The sequence below is a fragment of the Equus przewalskii genome, chromosome 15 (assembly GCF_037783145.1).
Source record: "Equus przewalskii isolate Varuska chromosome 15, EquPr2, whole genome shotgun sequence".
NCBI classification, from domain to species: Eukaryota; Metazoa; Chordata; class Mammalia; order Perissodactyla; family Equidae; genus Equus; species Equus przewalskii.
Window position 1 is genome coordinate 20,334,451 of NC_091845.1, and position 16,512 is coordinate 20,350,962.

General features: G+C 39.3%; 1 protein-coding gene across 5 annotated transcripts in view; it reads left to right on the forward strand.

Annotated features, from left to right (window-relative positions):
- The window catches only part of FOXP1 (forkhead box P1), a 412,016-nt gene that overhangs the window by 49,256 nt on the left and 346,248 nt on the right, over nucleotides 1–16,512 (forward strand). Inside the window, exons 1-2 of one of the 5 annotated variants that reach the window (XM_070576790.1) lie at nucleotides 1,085–1,117; nucleotides 3,094–3,325. The exons of 3 other annotated variants lie outside the window; for them this stretch is intronic. The gene's annotated coding sequence lies outside the window, so the exon portion shown is untranslated. Of the gene's footprint in view, nucleotides 1–1,084; nucleotides 1,118–3,093; nucleotides 3,326–16,512 lie in introns of those variants that run through there. One more of the 5 variants, XM_070576789.1, reaches the window with a different exon arrangement.

The following is a 16,512-nucleotide window of genomic DNA, read 5'->3' on the forward strand; positions in this document are numbered from 1 at the left end:
GTTGACATGGTGACTGTTGGATGGTTATGTCCTGTTTCAGATAATGCAAGTGATAGACCTGAAATGCTAGGATGGCGCCATATTTGGAGCCTGACCCACATCCACAAAACCCTGGAAATTTGGAGCTCAGGTGCTGCACTGTCCTTAAGCCAGCTGGCTGGGGATGCATTTCGCCCTTAAGTTAGTGAGAGTTGCTTTTCTTTCCTACCTTACAATAGACGACGTCTTAAATTTCCTATAAATTCTAATTAAAAAAAAAAATTTTACACTTGATGTATCTGTCCTGAAAATCCACATACTTCTTTTTTAAAAGAAGATTCAGGTCTATATAGATTGAAAGGAGATGGATATAAATATCTTTCACTGTTAGTTCTGATTTCTTTTACCTGCTTAAGGAAGATGGGTTACTGTTGGGGCTGTGTTGTTCCATGACGTGCATGGTTGACGCGTCGTTCCTTGTGCATTTGTTACGAGGAGGCTGAAGCACGGAGAGGGACTCGTCTCTTTCTGTATCCCGTAACTTTTTGGTGGTAAAAGATAAAATATATCCAGTCACATTTCTTATTTACATGATTTGTGGAATAGCTAGGGTTATCTAAGAAATTAAAGGAGCCATTTATTTTATTAATTTATAGTTTATACCCTCTCAACTTATAAAAATAAAAGAACCTGATTAAAATATAGTGTAAGGTAACAAACCTGATTACTGATACCCTTTTTAGAAAAGAAAAAGATAAAGTTAAGTGAGTTTCCGTCAAGTAGAGCAAACCATTCAGGAAAAACTTTTGTTTGACTCATAACTGCCTTCCGAGTGGCAGAGACCCAGCTTTTTCATGTCTCTAAAAACATATAACACCCTGTCTCCAAATATGATTTCAGAAACTAAAACAGTGATCAGGAAAGGAGAAACAGCCGGGTAACGTGAGACCCGAAGTGTGCCGTTTACACGGGAGACCTGACAGCCTGGGGCAGCCCTCACACCGCCTCCTCTCAGTGCCCTGGTGCCTGAGTATCAGCGGGAAAGATTAGGAGCTTTCTGAGAGATTGTTTCTTTAATGTTTTGAAATTCTGCTGTGTTGTCTAGGTCCAGTTTGGTGTGGCAGTCTCTTCGTGCCAGGTGAGTCTGGTTGAGATGTGCTGGGTGTGGAATTTCTCCATGCCGACTCTTACAGACCATCAATAGACCTTGTCCCCTGGCTGTTCTCATCAAGAGAGGCTGTGCCTCACCTCTGTCTATATCTGTCCCAAATCATTTATGGTGACACAAACCCATTCTCCCACTCCTGGCCCACTTCCTAAACATGGCAATTTCTTTGGAATTCTACTGCTCGAATAAATCATGCCTTGGCTTTCTATAGATGTACATGCTTAGAAGAACTTGCATTTCACACTACCATCAATCCTTGTGTGCGTGATTTCCCCTTTCTCCCTTAAAAAATACTGAGAGGTAAAAGTAGAGTTTTCAAAACTTGTGAAAAACTTAATCCTGAGAAATTCTGCTAAACAGCAGATAAGAGAAACACTCTAGTTTGTGAAAAGTCTGCCCTATAATTCTACCTGTCCTGAAAGTTTAGTGCCAGACAGGATTCTAATCACTTGATATGTAATTAAGTCACAGAAACTATGAGGGAGGTAAGAATCTAAAAATCCGTTTTACAGATGAAGAAACTGAGGCAGAGTGAGGTTAAATGACTCGCCCAGACTTCTCTGCTCATAAGAAGCAGAGTTGGGATTTGAACTCTCCTCCTCTGGTGTATGGCTCTTCTTTGTGTTGGGTGTGTGTGAGGAAGATTGGCCCTGAGCTAACATCTGTGCCCATCTTCCTCTACTTCATGTGGGACACTGCCACAGCATGGCTTGACGAGCTGTGCTGGGTCCACACCAGGGATCCGAACCTACAAATCCCGGACTGCCAAAGCAGAGTATGCGAACTTAACGGCTGCGCCTCAGGGCCAGCCCCTGGTGTGTGGCTCTTAACCATTAGGCCATACGGTCTTCAGCAGGCAGACAATTTCCTCGGGTGGCGGTTGGCAGACACTGTTTTGTTTCAGCATACATTTTTCACCCTGGGACTGCTCATCTGCTGCATGTTGAGCCTTTAAACTTCAGTTCCATCTAACAGGCCCTGTTTGATCACACTAGACTTCTTCAAAAGCTTTAATTCTTTTTCCCAGTACAAGAGCTGTGGGAAATAAAAGTATGTCCCAATATGATTAGGAACAAGGACAACCACTTAATTGGCATTCTTCTGTCTCCAGTTGGATGTGCCTGTTAAGACATTTTCTTGCGATCTTCGAGTCATTTTTCTCTGGTTCGTTATTCTAATTAACCTCATCTCTGTAGCCCTCATTTTATTTCGTATTAGCCTCTGACCACCCAACAATTGATTTGTTCCACTCAATCACCTGTGTGAGAAAGTGTGGCCGGTGAGAGGGTCTCCTTCCCACAGCAGCAGTCTCCCAGCTGGGCCTTTTCCCAGCAAGTGGGTTGAGGGTGGCCCTTTAGTTCTTGGGGTACAGTCATCGGGAGCTTTTTATTTGCCTGGGTGAAGGTCTGGCGTACTTAGAGGTCATGCTGGCTAACAAAGTTGGAGCGCTTTGGTTACTTGGTCAGTGGAATTGCAGATTCATAAGCTGTATGCCAAGGACTTTGACCTTCACAAATAAAAATATTAGATTTGTGAAAACATATATAGAGGTAAAATATTAGGCTTGAAAAAATTTGTAAAAGCCGGTTGCAAGGGACCACAAATAAGCAATTTTTACTTAAGGGGCTGGACACATCAGGATCTCCTCGTTATCACAAACAGCAGACCATTTTTAATGTGTCTGTGCCCTAAAATGCTGAGCCCACCATTGGTGAGGTCCCTTTGATTACTTGTGACCAGCTTAGGCATAAAGAGGAATTAATTGGCTCGTGATGCTGAAAAGTTAGATGGTAGAACTACCTTCTAGGACGTTTGGAGTGAGGGGTTCGGATCCTGCTATTAAGTCTGTCTCAGTCTCTTGGCTGTGCTGTGCTCTGTGTTAGATTCATTTGTGTAGGCCTTTACTGGGTGTGGCATGGTAACCATTCATAAATCTGCTTTTATAGCAATTCCAGCAGACAGGAATCTTTTCTGAAGAGTTCCAGCAGCTGTCATAGAATTTGGATCTTCCTGGTTCTGTGATTGGTTGGTGTGTGCCATGTGCCCATTGCCGAAATGCTGTCTGGTCTGGAAGAGGACTTGGTCGGGGGAGATGTGAAGGCGTTCTTGACCTGGAGTGGGACACATGCCCATCTCAAGAGGCGTGGATGGCATTTGACCTACATAAGACAATAGAAAGTGAGTGAAAAGGGTGCTGGTTTTAGAAAAAGGGGGCAGAATTCGGGGAAGGTGGACTGTGTATATGTGTCCTGTAAGGCGTTGTACTTGATGCACAGTAAATACATAGGATTACAGGGTTAGATGGATCCTTTAAATGTCACAGAGCCCAGGTACCTGTGATTGAATACCATGAAGTTGTCTGCCTAATACCTGACCATCTCCAATGACATTCGTTACTTTAGAGGTAGGCTGTGCCTCAGAAAGACTGCCATGCCTCTGTCCTCTAGGAACCCAGAGTTCATTCATTGCCTGTGCGCCTCCTATCTATCCTTCTGTGCAACTGTCCATCCGTCACTGTTCTAGGTCCTAAGGCAAGATCCTTGATTTCAACATACATACACCTGCAAGGTAGACAGAAAGATCAATTATAATACAGTGGTAGAGAAACTGCAAGAACACTGATGGATTGTGTGTCTGTGGTTGGGGAGGGAGATTGGAAGGCCTCACAAAAGCAATGAGACCTAGCTGGGGCTTCAAAGGATGAATAGGAGTTAAACCAAGTAGCCAAGGGGAAAATGGACAGATGGTCAGATTACCACCTCTCCTAGGATTAAACCCTATATTCGAACTTGCATTTGAATTGCCTAGAAAAAGTGGTTTGTAAAATATCTTAGCCCAGTTAAAATACACATCTTTTAGGACACATTAAGATGTTAGTGATGGGAATAGCACGCTGATGATGAAAGATTCTTTTTACTGGTTAGCCACATGGTATCTTTCAGGTTACCTCAATCTCCTATTTCCTAATAAGTACAAAATGGATAAAGCTTCCATGGGTAAAATTTTGGTGATTTAAATTATAGAAATCTTTTTTTTTTGAGCAAGATTAGCCCTGAGCTAACATCTGCTGCCAATCCTCCTCTTTTTGCTGAGGAAGTCTCTCCCTGAGCTAACATCTGTGCCCATCTTCCTCTAGTTTATATGTGGGACACCTACCACAGCATGGCTTGCCAAGTGGTGCCATGTCCGCACCTGGGATCCAAACCGGCGAACCAGTGCCACCGAAGCGGATCACGCACACTTAACTGCTGCGCCACCAGGCCGGCCCCTATAGAATTCTTCATAGCACTTCCCTAAGAATTTTGAAAGGATTGGATATTGTTTGTTTATTCATGCATTCTCATAAGAAAAATATATTCTGAACCTTGGTTTTTGCATCTGATACCTGAAGATAAAAATAGTACCTTCCAAAGGGTTAGGGTTCACATGGAGAAGAAATATCTTGATCCACATAAACCACTGAATATGATGCTGGTACCTAGTAAGCACTCAATGGATGTTACTAATTATTATCAGAGGGCATCTAGGATTTTTACCTCATAGGTTGTCAAAGGCTTGAAATAGTAATTTAATTATATCAATAACTAAGTAGTTGATTTAAAAAAAGTTTTCTGTATATCTGGATGTAATATATTTTTTATTTTCACATGTTACTTATAAAAATTAAGGTTATTGAGGATGGTGAGATTTAGCAAAGAACTTTAACTCCACATGCTTTTAATGCTTCCTTGAATTAATAATTTTCATGTCCATCATATTTTTTCCTTGGCCCACAATTCATCCCATATTTGGATCTTGGCAAATAATGACTTGGTTAATTAGGCAGTCTGTTAACTCTGATTACTAAGTTATAACAGATCAGTGTCGAAGCATCACTGTGCAATTTGGATTAAAAGGCTCTTCATTTTATCAAAACAAATTTACATTTATGGATAAGTATGTTGAAATGCATTAGGTTAAAATGATGCGCTTCATAAGGAAAATTTTAAAAGGATAAAGAATTATTTCCTGCTAAGTTTTTTTTATTACGACATTGGTTATATTATGTTTCACTGGGAACACACTTAAAAGCTGGGAATTTTCTTTTAAAGCTTGAAAATTATAGCTGATTTAATCCCTCTATTATACAAATACGATGGCTGCCTTGCATTTTTATTTAAGCATAATTTAGTGTAGCAGCACATGGTTATATTCCAATTCTGACCACAGTGGCCTCTGATACTAGACTTACTTGTGGAAATGAATCTTGACTGTGTTCGGGGGAATTAGTGGCTTACATTAAGGCTCGCTCTCTTTAACAGCTCAAGGCACTGACAGTTATTAAATGAGATTGGGCCTTCGTAGTCCCATCTCTTTCTTGTCTCAAGGCTCATCGTTACTTAAGGGCAGTTGGAGTATCAAAACCTTGTTTGCTTACTCCATCTCCATCTCTGCCTCGTTTCTTTCTTTTCTTAGCACAGAACACTTAGCCTTTTGGAAAACAACACGCGAACAAGTAAACGCGAGAATAATTTTCCAGATTGAGCGAACCCTGAAATTTGTGTTAATTACCCCTCAAGATTCTATCAGACATCAGTACCATTCAAAAGATAGTACCTCACTGTTTGCTCCCTGCCTGCTATACACACAGAACACATGTGTGCATGCACATACACACATACACACATACACCTCCAGTGAACTTGGTGACTGGCACCTAGGAGGTTTTTAATAGTTATTCGTTGAAGACTGATTGGTGGAAATGTTGAAACCCTGACAGCCTCCCACCCCCAGGCTGCTAAGCTGCTCTTGAAGCTAATCTAACAACCTGGACCCAGTCTGATATTGCAACCATTGGAATAAATGGAGTTGACGCATTTAATATTTATTTTTTCAGTAAGCTTCTGAAATCTGACCTTTATCAATTGCTGTGTTTTGGTTTTGTGGGAAATAGAGAAACCAAAGAGAGAAAATATTTTTTACATTCAATGACCTTAGTATCTTGTTGGTTGGTCATAGTGACATGTCCCTAGAAATAGGAAACCTTAATTCTTTAGCTTTGTTTAGTGGTAGCATCTAGTTTATGCAAAACTGGCTTTTCTAAGTCCAGAAGACCCTTTTGATGTTGTAGATAGTGCAGAAGTTTGCTTAACTCAGAATGGAAGTTGAGGTTTTATGAATTTGATTATCAGCTCTTAACTGGGAACATTTAATAATAATCATAGGTGACTCATTTTGGAGGGGCTTCTGGCTGGTTATTCAAAGGTAAAGTGATGTTTTGAGCTCAATTTGACAGATTTGAATGACACGCAGCCTGATAATTCAGTTTCCCGCTAGTTTCCCTACCTCCCCATTCCTTTCAAAAGAGTGAACCAAATAAGGAATTTTTAAAAGCCCAAACCATTCTGGATTATATGAATTCTTATAGTCATTTTCAAAAGAGGGAGTTTGATAGAGAGATGCATTCTGGGACTTCTCTGTGTGAGGTAAAGTCCTTAGAACATTAATTTCTTTCTTTTTTAAATGGAACTTTAGTTACGTAAATAATACATGTATTATAATGAATTCTTACCAGTAGTGCAAAGAGAACCCTCTGGAAAACAACTACCTGAAGAATGATATAAGAAGTGAAATCCACTTGTATTTTCAAACATCCCTGGAGACAGAAAATTCTTAGCCCACATGAGTGGTCCCCAAGAGATCTTAATGGCAACGACGGGAAACTTTCTCAATTAAGTGCTTTTTTAATAAATAAGTCTGTGGATAGAGAAGCAAGCAGACTTATTGGAAGGTTGGATACGATTACTGTGTGGTTTTATTAATTACATTTATTCCTTTAAAATGACCTTGGATGAAAACAACCACCCCTTCTGTGGTCATGGTTAGCAGATGTTTACCGTAATTCTTTGCTCAGTGAAAAAAATGCCTCTTCCACCCAACAAAAACAGCCACGTTTGCTTGGTTAAATCAAAACTTTGGCGCTTGGGTCTTACTTTATATATCATGGCTCCAGTCACACAGCCTTTCCAAGTGTGAGGGTTAGATCACTAGCTCCAACATCTGCCGGAGAGCTTTGCTCACAATGATCTATTATGTGAGTGCTTAATTCTTAGACTGTTTTTGGCGTTCGCCCTTCCTCATTGAAACCAATATCCTATATGCAAGGCTGTCTTTATTTTTCTTGTCTAAGCGTGCTAGCCCCTCCTTAATTTTGAAAGCTTTCACCTAGGCCTCATGGCCATTTTACTGAGAATTTTGAATATAGAAATAAAGTGAAGCTTCGCCCTCTCCCCCTGAGTTTGGGTTTTCCTGGGCTCTGTCTGAAGTAAAAAGCATCTCCTTTCTGCCTATTTTGTATTTGAAAAGCGCCTTTTCTTATTGCATGTTGGGCCTCCTTAACCGCCTCACTCCTCATATTTCTTTTTGCCAATTCCTGCTTTTTACAAGCACTAAGCGATCGTGAACCTTGAGATGGTCCCTGCCCACCCCTGCCATTCATGGTTCTAGTAGGTGTTTCAGGAGCAGCCCCTTCATCTGTACTGAATTTCCGCCCCGAGGCCTGCTGCTTGCTCTGCGGTGGTGCCGAGAGGAAATACAACAGCAAAACTTTGCTTTTCTTGGGAAGCTCCTCCCTTTGGAATGGAGAACTCTGGGTGGCTCTTCTTATTTTGTTTCCATCGCCAAAATAAGCAGGCATCTTGCATAACACCAGGATAGGAAAAAAGAAGTAATTTTAAGGGAAACATATGTTCACGTTGAGAAAAAGGGAGCTAGGACTGGGCAGGGGACAGTGGCCTGCAACGCTAAACGCATCTTTTCAATTCAGGTAGGAAACCAGGTTTTGATAATTTTGGTACCTTTTATAAAATTAAAGAATCAGTTCTTTCTCCACATCCCCAAGTCTTTTCTTTGATCCAATTAAAAATAAATTTGGAGATTGGGAGAAACCAAGGCTCCTAGGCTGGTTACTTGCTAGCTGTGGTGGTTGGAATGGATCACGTCCTGTTTGTTAGTTTCCTGGGATCTTAGTTAACACTCAGTAATTTCCTTGGCGATCACGTGGTTTGAGATGCATGCCCTAATCTGCAACCAAAGATGAAACTATCCAAAATGATTCTTGTTTGGTCTTTAGGACTTTAGGAGAATGGAAAGAGAGATCTGAGTATTAAGATGAACCAAAGGTGTCTACTCTAGCTGTTTGGCTCGTTAGTGGACACGTTATTTGTCCTTGTAAGTGATTCCAAATAATGTCTGTTGATAGAAACAGAGCAGACACTTTAGCGTTTCAGACTGTTTGTGGGTGGCAGGTTTTGAAAATGCAGCTGATTTGCAAAAAGAGAAAGGAATAGGAAAAAAAGGGAAAGAAATAGAACAAAAAAAAAATCCTTAAAGTTTCTGATTCATCTATTCTCAAGGTTTGAAAATTTCAAAGCTGGAGGTAAATCCAGCAAAGTTCTTCTTTCCCCATTATAAATGAAACACTTGTGTCCTTAAAATATAGCTGTGAAGGAGGTAGGGCCCAGGAGCGTTCTGGGTACTGGCATATGTCTGCAGTGCCAAAGCCAGAGGGGTCTTGGATGGCCTCACACAAACAATTGACAGGAGCATGTGATAGCCCCCAGGTTGGAGAGCCCTGATTGTGCCTGAAACTATTTGTATGTGCACTTTTTTCTCGGGTGCTCAAAAAGTGTATCCAAATAGAGGCCTAGTTAAGACCTATTAAAGAGCTCTCCTCTTAAAGAGCCCTGCCTCCCCTGAGTGTTGACACAAGGAGGGTTGGAAACTGTGGCAAGGTGGATCCAGGCTTGCGTTCAATCTGTTCGATTCAAAAAAATATAATTAAGAGTTTAAAACTTACATTAGAAAAAACCCCCCAAACCTACCCCTCATTCCCCACAAAAGGGAAGCAAAGCCGTTTAAAGTATAAGATTATTCTTAGGTGTTGGTTTAAGGTTCAGCTATTTTAATTAGTCCACTCCTTATTCCCCCAACGGCCTCAAAAGGCATTGTCAGTAGTACCTGAGCCATTTCACTGTTGGAAAAATGAAGTTAGAAAAAAAGGATATGACCACACAAAAAAAGAAATTTTGAGTTAGATTTCCTTTTAATCTTTAGAGTAAACTACCTTCTGTGTTTTTTCTACTGTTTTTGTCCTTTGGGTTCAGTGAAACTGTAAATGGTGGCGGATGCCATCTCTCTATTAGTGGGTAGTGAGAAGGGCCTCAAGGAAAGTGTCAGAGTAGAACTAGAAATCCCAAAAGTCTTGTTTAATAATTATGATATGAATATTTATCAAGTTCTTACTCTGTGTCAGCTCTTATTGTAAGCAAAGCACTAGCACTATCTTATTGAATCCTTGTAAATACTATGAAGTAGCTACTCTTATTACCTTCATGTTTCAGATGAGTAAACTGATGATCAAAGAGTTTAGCTACTTTAAATTGCCTGGAGTAAAAAAAAAAAGTAAATGAAACTGAACAAGTCTATAGTTTGATTGACAATAATGTACCAATGCCAGTTTCCTGGCCCTGATATTGTACTGCAGCTATAGAAGATGTCAGCATTGGGGGAAGCTCAGTGAAGGGTGTATGGGGCTATATTATTTTTGCAACTTCCTATAAGTCTACAATTCAAAATTAAAATTTTTTTTAAATGGCAGATTTTACACTTGAATCAAGATCTCTTTGCTTTTGAAACCCAGATTATTCAGTGCTTTACCTTCTCAGATCACTTGACCAGCAAGAAGATGGTCTCTGCTCCACTGTCTTTCTAGGGTCAGAGTTTCAGGTCACCCAGACCATATCACATGGTCTCCTATAACTCAATGTGTTTTTGTTTATTTTGTTTTGTTTTTTGAGGAAGATTGGCTCTGAGCTAACATCTGTTGCCAATCTTCCTCTTTTTTTTTTTCTCTCCCCAAAGCCTCAGGACACAGTTGTGTATCCTAGGTCTTCTATGTAGGGTGCTGCCACAGCATGGCCTGATGAGTGGTGCTAGGTCTGTGCCCAGGATCCGAACTGGTGAACCACTGCCCTGCGAAGCGGAGCTCACAAACTTAACCACGGGACCATGGGGCCAGCCCCTCAATGTATCTTTAAGAACCAAAATTCATCCTTGCTTCTCTCACTTTCTCCACCTTACCATGTTCCTTTTTTCCCTCCCTCCGCCACAAATTCACCCACTCTGATCTTGGTAGAGACTGTGTAAATCATTTATCTTGTCACTGGAATCTTTCAGTAAACGCTTTGTTGAGAAGAGAGATGGTCTGACACTTTTGATGAATTTCATAATGGATTTGTAATTCCTGATGTGTACATGGAGATGCATGTGGACATCTAGAAAGGAGAATGGCAATAATAAGCCAAAAATTTACTGGCTTACAACATGTAAATATGATAAGCCATGAAAAACTTACATTTGCATGGCTAGTTATTTGTGTAGCAGGAAAGCTACTAGACTCAAATTCAGAAAACCTATGTTTTAAAGCTATATCTTCTTCTAACTTGTTATGTGATCTTAGTTTCCTCATTTAGGAAATTAGTGAGAAGAGAATTATGTTCTATCAAAAGGTTCCATAGCTTTGTGACATTCTGTATAACACCACTTCAAACCTGTCTCTTTACTGAGTAAAAATGGTTGCTTTAGAAGTTGCTCAGTCTTATGATTGGAAAATCAGACTCTAGGATATATTCGTGGATTTGTTAACTGATTGATTAACTCAAAGTAAGTCTTTATTTGAAATCTTTCTTCTTTTGTGTATAGATATTTATAGCTATAAATTTCCCTCTGAGCACTGCTTTACCTGTATCTCATAAGTTTTGGTATGTTATGTTTTTATTTTCATTCATCTAAAATATTTTCTAATTTCTTTTGTGATTTCTTTTTGACCCATTGGTTATTTAGGAGTGTGTTGTTTAATTTCCATGTGTTTGTGAATTTCCCAAACTTCTTTCTGTTATTGATTTCTAATTCCATTGTAATTGGAACACATACTTTGTATTATTTCAATCCTTTTAGATTGATTAAGGTGTATTTCATGGCCTAACTTACGGTCTATCCTGGAGAATATCCTATGTGAACTTGAGAAGAGTGTATATCTGCTATTGTGGGGTGGAACTTTCTATAGGTTTCTGCTAGGTCTGTTTGGTTCTTGATGGTGGTGTTCATGTCTTCTGTTTCCTTGTTAATTTTCTGCCTAGTTCTCTCCATTATTGTTAGTGGGGTATTGAAGTCTCCAACTCCTGTTGTTGAATTGTCTTTCTCCCTTCAGTTCTGTTAGTTTTTGTTTCATGTATTTCAAGACTCTGTTTTTAAGTGAAGACTTTCTTAAGGGAGACCAAAAGAGAGAATTTTTGTCACCTATTTTCAGGACTTCATTCAGTTTTAGGGTTTAAAAGTGACACACACTGATCAAAAAGCTTAGTTTTATAATGGAACAACTCTCTGACCTTGATGGAGGCATTTAGGCCATATTTACATAGGTAAAGAGAAGTAAAGAATTGATGGCTTATTTATCCCATGTATTTTATTATTGAAGGTAGCCGGTAGGGTCCAATTGAGGCCAAACCAATGTTATCCTCAGTAGCAGGTGACTGGGGGCTTTGACTTACTTAGATGTAAGTCAGTGTTTCATCTCTGCTCTTCACTTACTCTGTGTAGACATGGACTAACTGAATACAAATGTGTTCCATTGGAAAAGATATACTTTTCATTTTTTTTGGCAAATAAGAATAAAATGCAATTTTCTCATTGTTGCTAAATCTGTGACTCTACAGCCCTTTCTGTATGTAGGCATGTGGCAAACTCCAGGTGCATCTGTCATACAGAAATTGCTTTTCCCCCCAAATACAGAAACGTGAAATAAACCAATTTGGTCACAAGTAGTGTATGCTAGATTTACTTAGTATCTATCGAACATCTTCCTACGCTCATTGTATTAGGACTAATCAGAGTCAGAACTGCCTAGTTTCTACACAAATGCATATATAGCTTCTGCTTAGACAATGATACTACTGACTGATTGTGTTTGCTAACAGTATTATGGCCAAACATTTCATTTTTTTTCTTTTTAGCAGTATTGTAAATTTGTTCTAGACACATGTCAGAGGGAAAGACACACACACAGGCACAACTCACATGTATTTATGTAAACAGATGATTTCTCACAGCATCCATTTTTAAAAGGCATTTGTCTTTGATTTCTTTACTTCTTTAGCCATGTATTATCTTTAACCACATTTTGGTGTTTACCAATGAGTGACGAAATCGTTTAGCCGTGATTTTAAATTCACTGTGAATGACTATGGTTTTTCAGAAAAGGTTTTACATATATGTTAAAGCCCTTTTCTTTTCTTGTCATGTCCGTGAATGGTTCGTAGAGTTGATTGTTGGGGGAGGAAGCCATGTGGGTCTGTATCTTAACTTTCTTCCAGAAAGGAATTATTGTCTTTGTCATTCTGTTTCATTGTGTGACCTCCCTACCTGCTGGGTTTCCCAACAGCTGTCACCTGACGACTCTAGCACCATACTGCTACCAGCATTCCTGGTTCACAAATATGAAGTAAACAGAAAATCTTGCTAATTTGAGCCCAGTAGGAACCTTAACACTGTAATGAGGGACTGATTTTGAAAGCAGACAGACATATCTCACAAAATTAGAGCCAAAATTTTAAATGATCTTAAATAACTAATTGAAAATAAGAGTGGTACTTATGAAAGAGTGAGGTGCTGACACAGTGAGGGATAGGAGATGGGAGAGGAGAATCCTCATGGAGTCCTAGTAATTATGCAGTCTTTCTGGGGTTGCCACCAATGCTAATCTACGTGTGGGAATGATAATGTACCTTAGAGGACAGGTTTGTGGTTGAAATGCTCTTGATAGATTTTGACAAATTAAACAGTGGTAAAGATGTTTGGAAGTTATCCAGGTCCTTACCATTATTTATGTCAGTGAACTAGAAATCAGTGGTTAATTTGCAGTTCTTATAATTTTTATGATACTCCTGTTGTTGTAAATTTAGCCGTGTGCGGCATCAACTCAGCGGGATACATTTTATGTTGTCAGCTACCTTTTGACATCATAATAGATTTCAGTTGCCAAATCTTTCCTGATAGAATAAAATGTAAAAGAGAGCTGTACAGAACATTTGGATCCCATCCAGGCACAGGTAAACATAAGAGGGACTTTATGAGATTGAAAGGCTCAGATTGGAATAAGGTAGGGGAGAGTGAGGCCCTGTTGATTTTTGCGTTTCTTTTTTCTTCTTATTATTTGCTCTTAAACAGCTCTAGCATCATTTTCTAGATAGGTGTCTTTTATCTTGACTCAAAGCTAGCCTGTTCTTTGGTGTGTGGTACCTTGCATAACAAGGTACATGTCATTTGAAGTCACTGATTTTCCACTCCTTTTAACTGTTAATGCACCTGTATGCCCTCTTTATTGCACTGGATCACAGGTTCCATAATCTGATATTTTTTCCTCATTATATCTCAGCACTCTTACATTATTTTAAAGAAAGTATCGATACTCTCCCTGGATAACTGATTGGAAGGATATTTCGTAGTTAAGGTGTTTCTATCCTCCCTCCTTTATAATCCTCCTCTTCTGTAGCAGACTCTTGACCTGCTAACAACTGGAGAGGATTAGTGGACATCTGTGCCTTTTTATACGTTAGTTCTCTGAGATTCTCTGTTTTGACCTCCAAATTATTTCTTTTTATGCCCTTTGCTCTATTACATAACATATTTTTGTAGATCTCACTTTGATCTGTGTGAATGTCTAGCTTCCCATTTCTCTTATGTCATCTGCCCTGCTTGACAACGTTTTATGGCTCCATTGGCCAAGCTTTCATTTTTCCCTTTCATACACCACCTCCTTCCAGTCTTTCTCCTTAATACTTACTGTGAGCTTGGCAATCATAATAGACGTGTGATGTGTTTGACCTAAGTGTCTCCAGCCTGTTGGAAGGAGCACTTCCTTGTCCCCCTTCTGTGTAATTGGGTTACATGCCTTAAGTGCCTTGTTTGGAGTGTCCATTTGGCAGAGACTCTGCTGCTCTATTTTGCCATAGCCTTGTCTGCTCCCAATGTCTAATTAATGTTTGATGATAAATGAAATGATCAGTTATCAATCCATAGCGAAGAAGAGCTTATTAACCTTTTCTAGGCATGACTACATTGTCCTTGAGATGAAAGTTTCTTGTATCATGTACCAGCAACTTTAAATCAGATCCATTGGATTTGTTGGGTTCATGCTATGTAATGCCATAAAGTGGTTTCATGTTACTCATCTCTCTTTTGGAAGGTGCCTGCCCTTTGCCATTGCTTCAAAGAATAGCCAATATTCATGTATTTGAGCTAAACTCAAATAAATGCGGTTGTGTAATGTATTTTGGAGACATGTACTTAAAAATTTTTATTATAAAGTAAAACACAATTATAGAAAATCATCCAAACACACCCCCTCACACACAGACACACACAAACTGGTTCAGTACAGTGTGCTCTGTTTCTGCGCTGTCTAAAAGGTAGCCAGTGTCTCCTGAGCACTTGAAATTTGACTAGGATGACTGAGAAACTAAATTTTAAATTTTACTTAATTTTAATTAATTTACGCTGTATTAGCCACATGTGGCTTGTGGCCACTGTATTGGACAACATTCATATGTATGTGTATATTTGTATGTCAGTTGTTTTAAGACCAATATCTTTGTAACAGCTATTCAAGTCAAGAAATCGAACTTTGTCATCTACCCAGAAGTCCTTCGTTTGTCCTGTCCCACATACAGCCCCTTCCAAAAGTAATCAATACTTTTATAGTAATCATTTCCCTTTGTCTCTTTATTATTTTATTACGTATAGTTGCATCCTTAGACACCATAGTTTAGTATTTACCCATTTTTTTTAAAGTTGATATGTCTTTTATGTTTCTTAATTTACAAGTTTCCCTCTATTCCTTTCTTTACACGTTACCGTTTGCAGAACTCCTGCCCCGTGAGCTGTAAAGATTCCAAGAATGTGGATTTTGCTGAGTGCATCCTCAGCTCACATATTTCGCTGCCCTCTTAGTTTCCTGCAGGTTGTCGACTGGATCCTGAGGCCCAGGTTTGATCCCTTTGGCAGGACTCTAAGTGGTGGTGTGTTCTTCCACTCAGGAGAGACATGATGTCTTATTGTCCTTCTTTTTGTGATGTTAATCGCCATTAATGCTCACTGCCTAGCTCCATTCATTCACTGGGACAATGGTGATATTCTAATTCTACTGTTTATTAGCTGGAATACTTTAGTAATTTTACTCTTCATCTGTTCTTTAGTTGCCCAGTGGAACTGTTCACATAGGAAATACAGGATCAATGCCTGGTTCTTGGCCTCTGCCATGTCACCCTCTGGAACCAACCAGTAAATTTTAATGTCTTTCTGAACCATGAATTTAAACATTAGTTGATTTCAATCTATTGCATTTCTTGTTTTTGATTGAAAATCAAATTGTCTATCTTTGATCATGGAACTTCTTTACATTGGCTCCTTTGTCCTCCTGAGATGATCCTACTAGTCTTTGATAGCTTCTTTCCTTGCTGCTACGACGAGATGTTTCAGACTCACTTTGTGCTTTTCTTGCCTGAGAACTGAAATAGGCCATTTTCCCAAGAAACCTTAGTTTCTTTTATTGGAAATTTGTGTTTCAAGACAATTATGTTAGTGCTAACAATGCTCATTGTTTCTTGAATGGGTCATTGTGTCTAAGCGTCATGAATTCATACTGATATTTCCATTTCATATTCAGGATTAGAGAGCTTTTAGTTGGCTTCATATCTGTTACATATTTATCTCCTTTCTCCTGTGCTGAGAATCCTGGTTCTCAAGAATACAAGGGATGGTAGAAGTGGAATATCCCATCATTACTAATTTGCTTATTTATCCACCTTACACATAGAATAGTCTCAGAATAACAATACTAATACCACAACCTCCAATTATGATTATCAAGAAGAGTTAAACATCTTATTACATATACTGTTCCTAATCTCTCTCTGTGACTTTTTTTTTTTTAAGATTTTCTTTTTTCCTTTTTCTCCCCAAAGCCCCCCAGTACATAGTTGTATATTCTTCGTTGTGGGTCCTTCTAGTTGTGACATGTGGGACGCTGCCTCAGCGTGGTTTGATGAGCAGTGCCATGTCCGTGCCCAGGATTCGAACTAACAAAACACTGGGCCGCCTGCAGCAGAGCACGTGAAATTAACCACTCGGCCACAGAGCCAGCCCCTCTCTCTGTGATTTTTTAATGATTTACTATGTCTGTCTTTTCAGAGCATAGAATGATTTATACTATACTTTCCCCTTTTAACCCTGTTAGTCTTAGTTCTATAGTTAAGTATATTCAGTGCTCA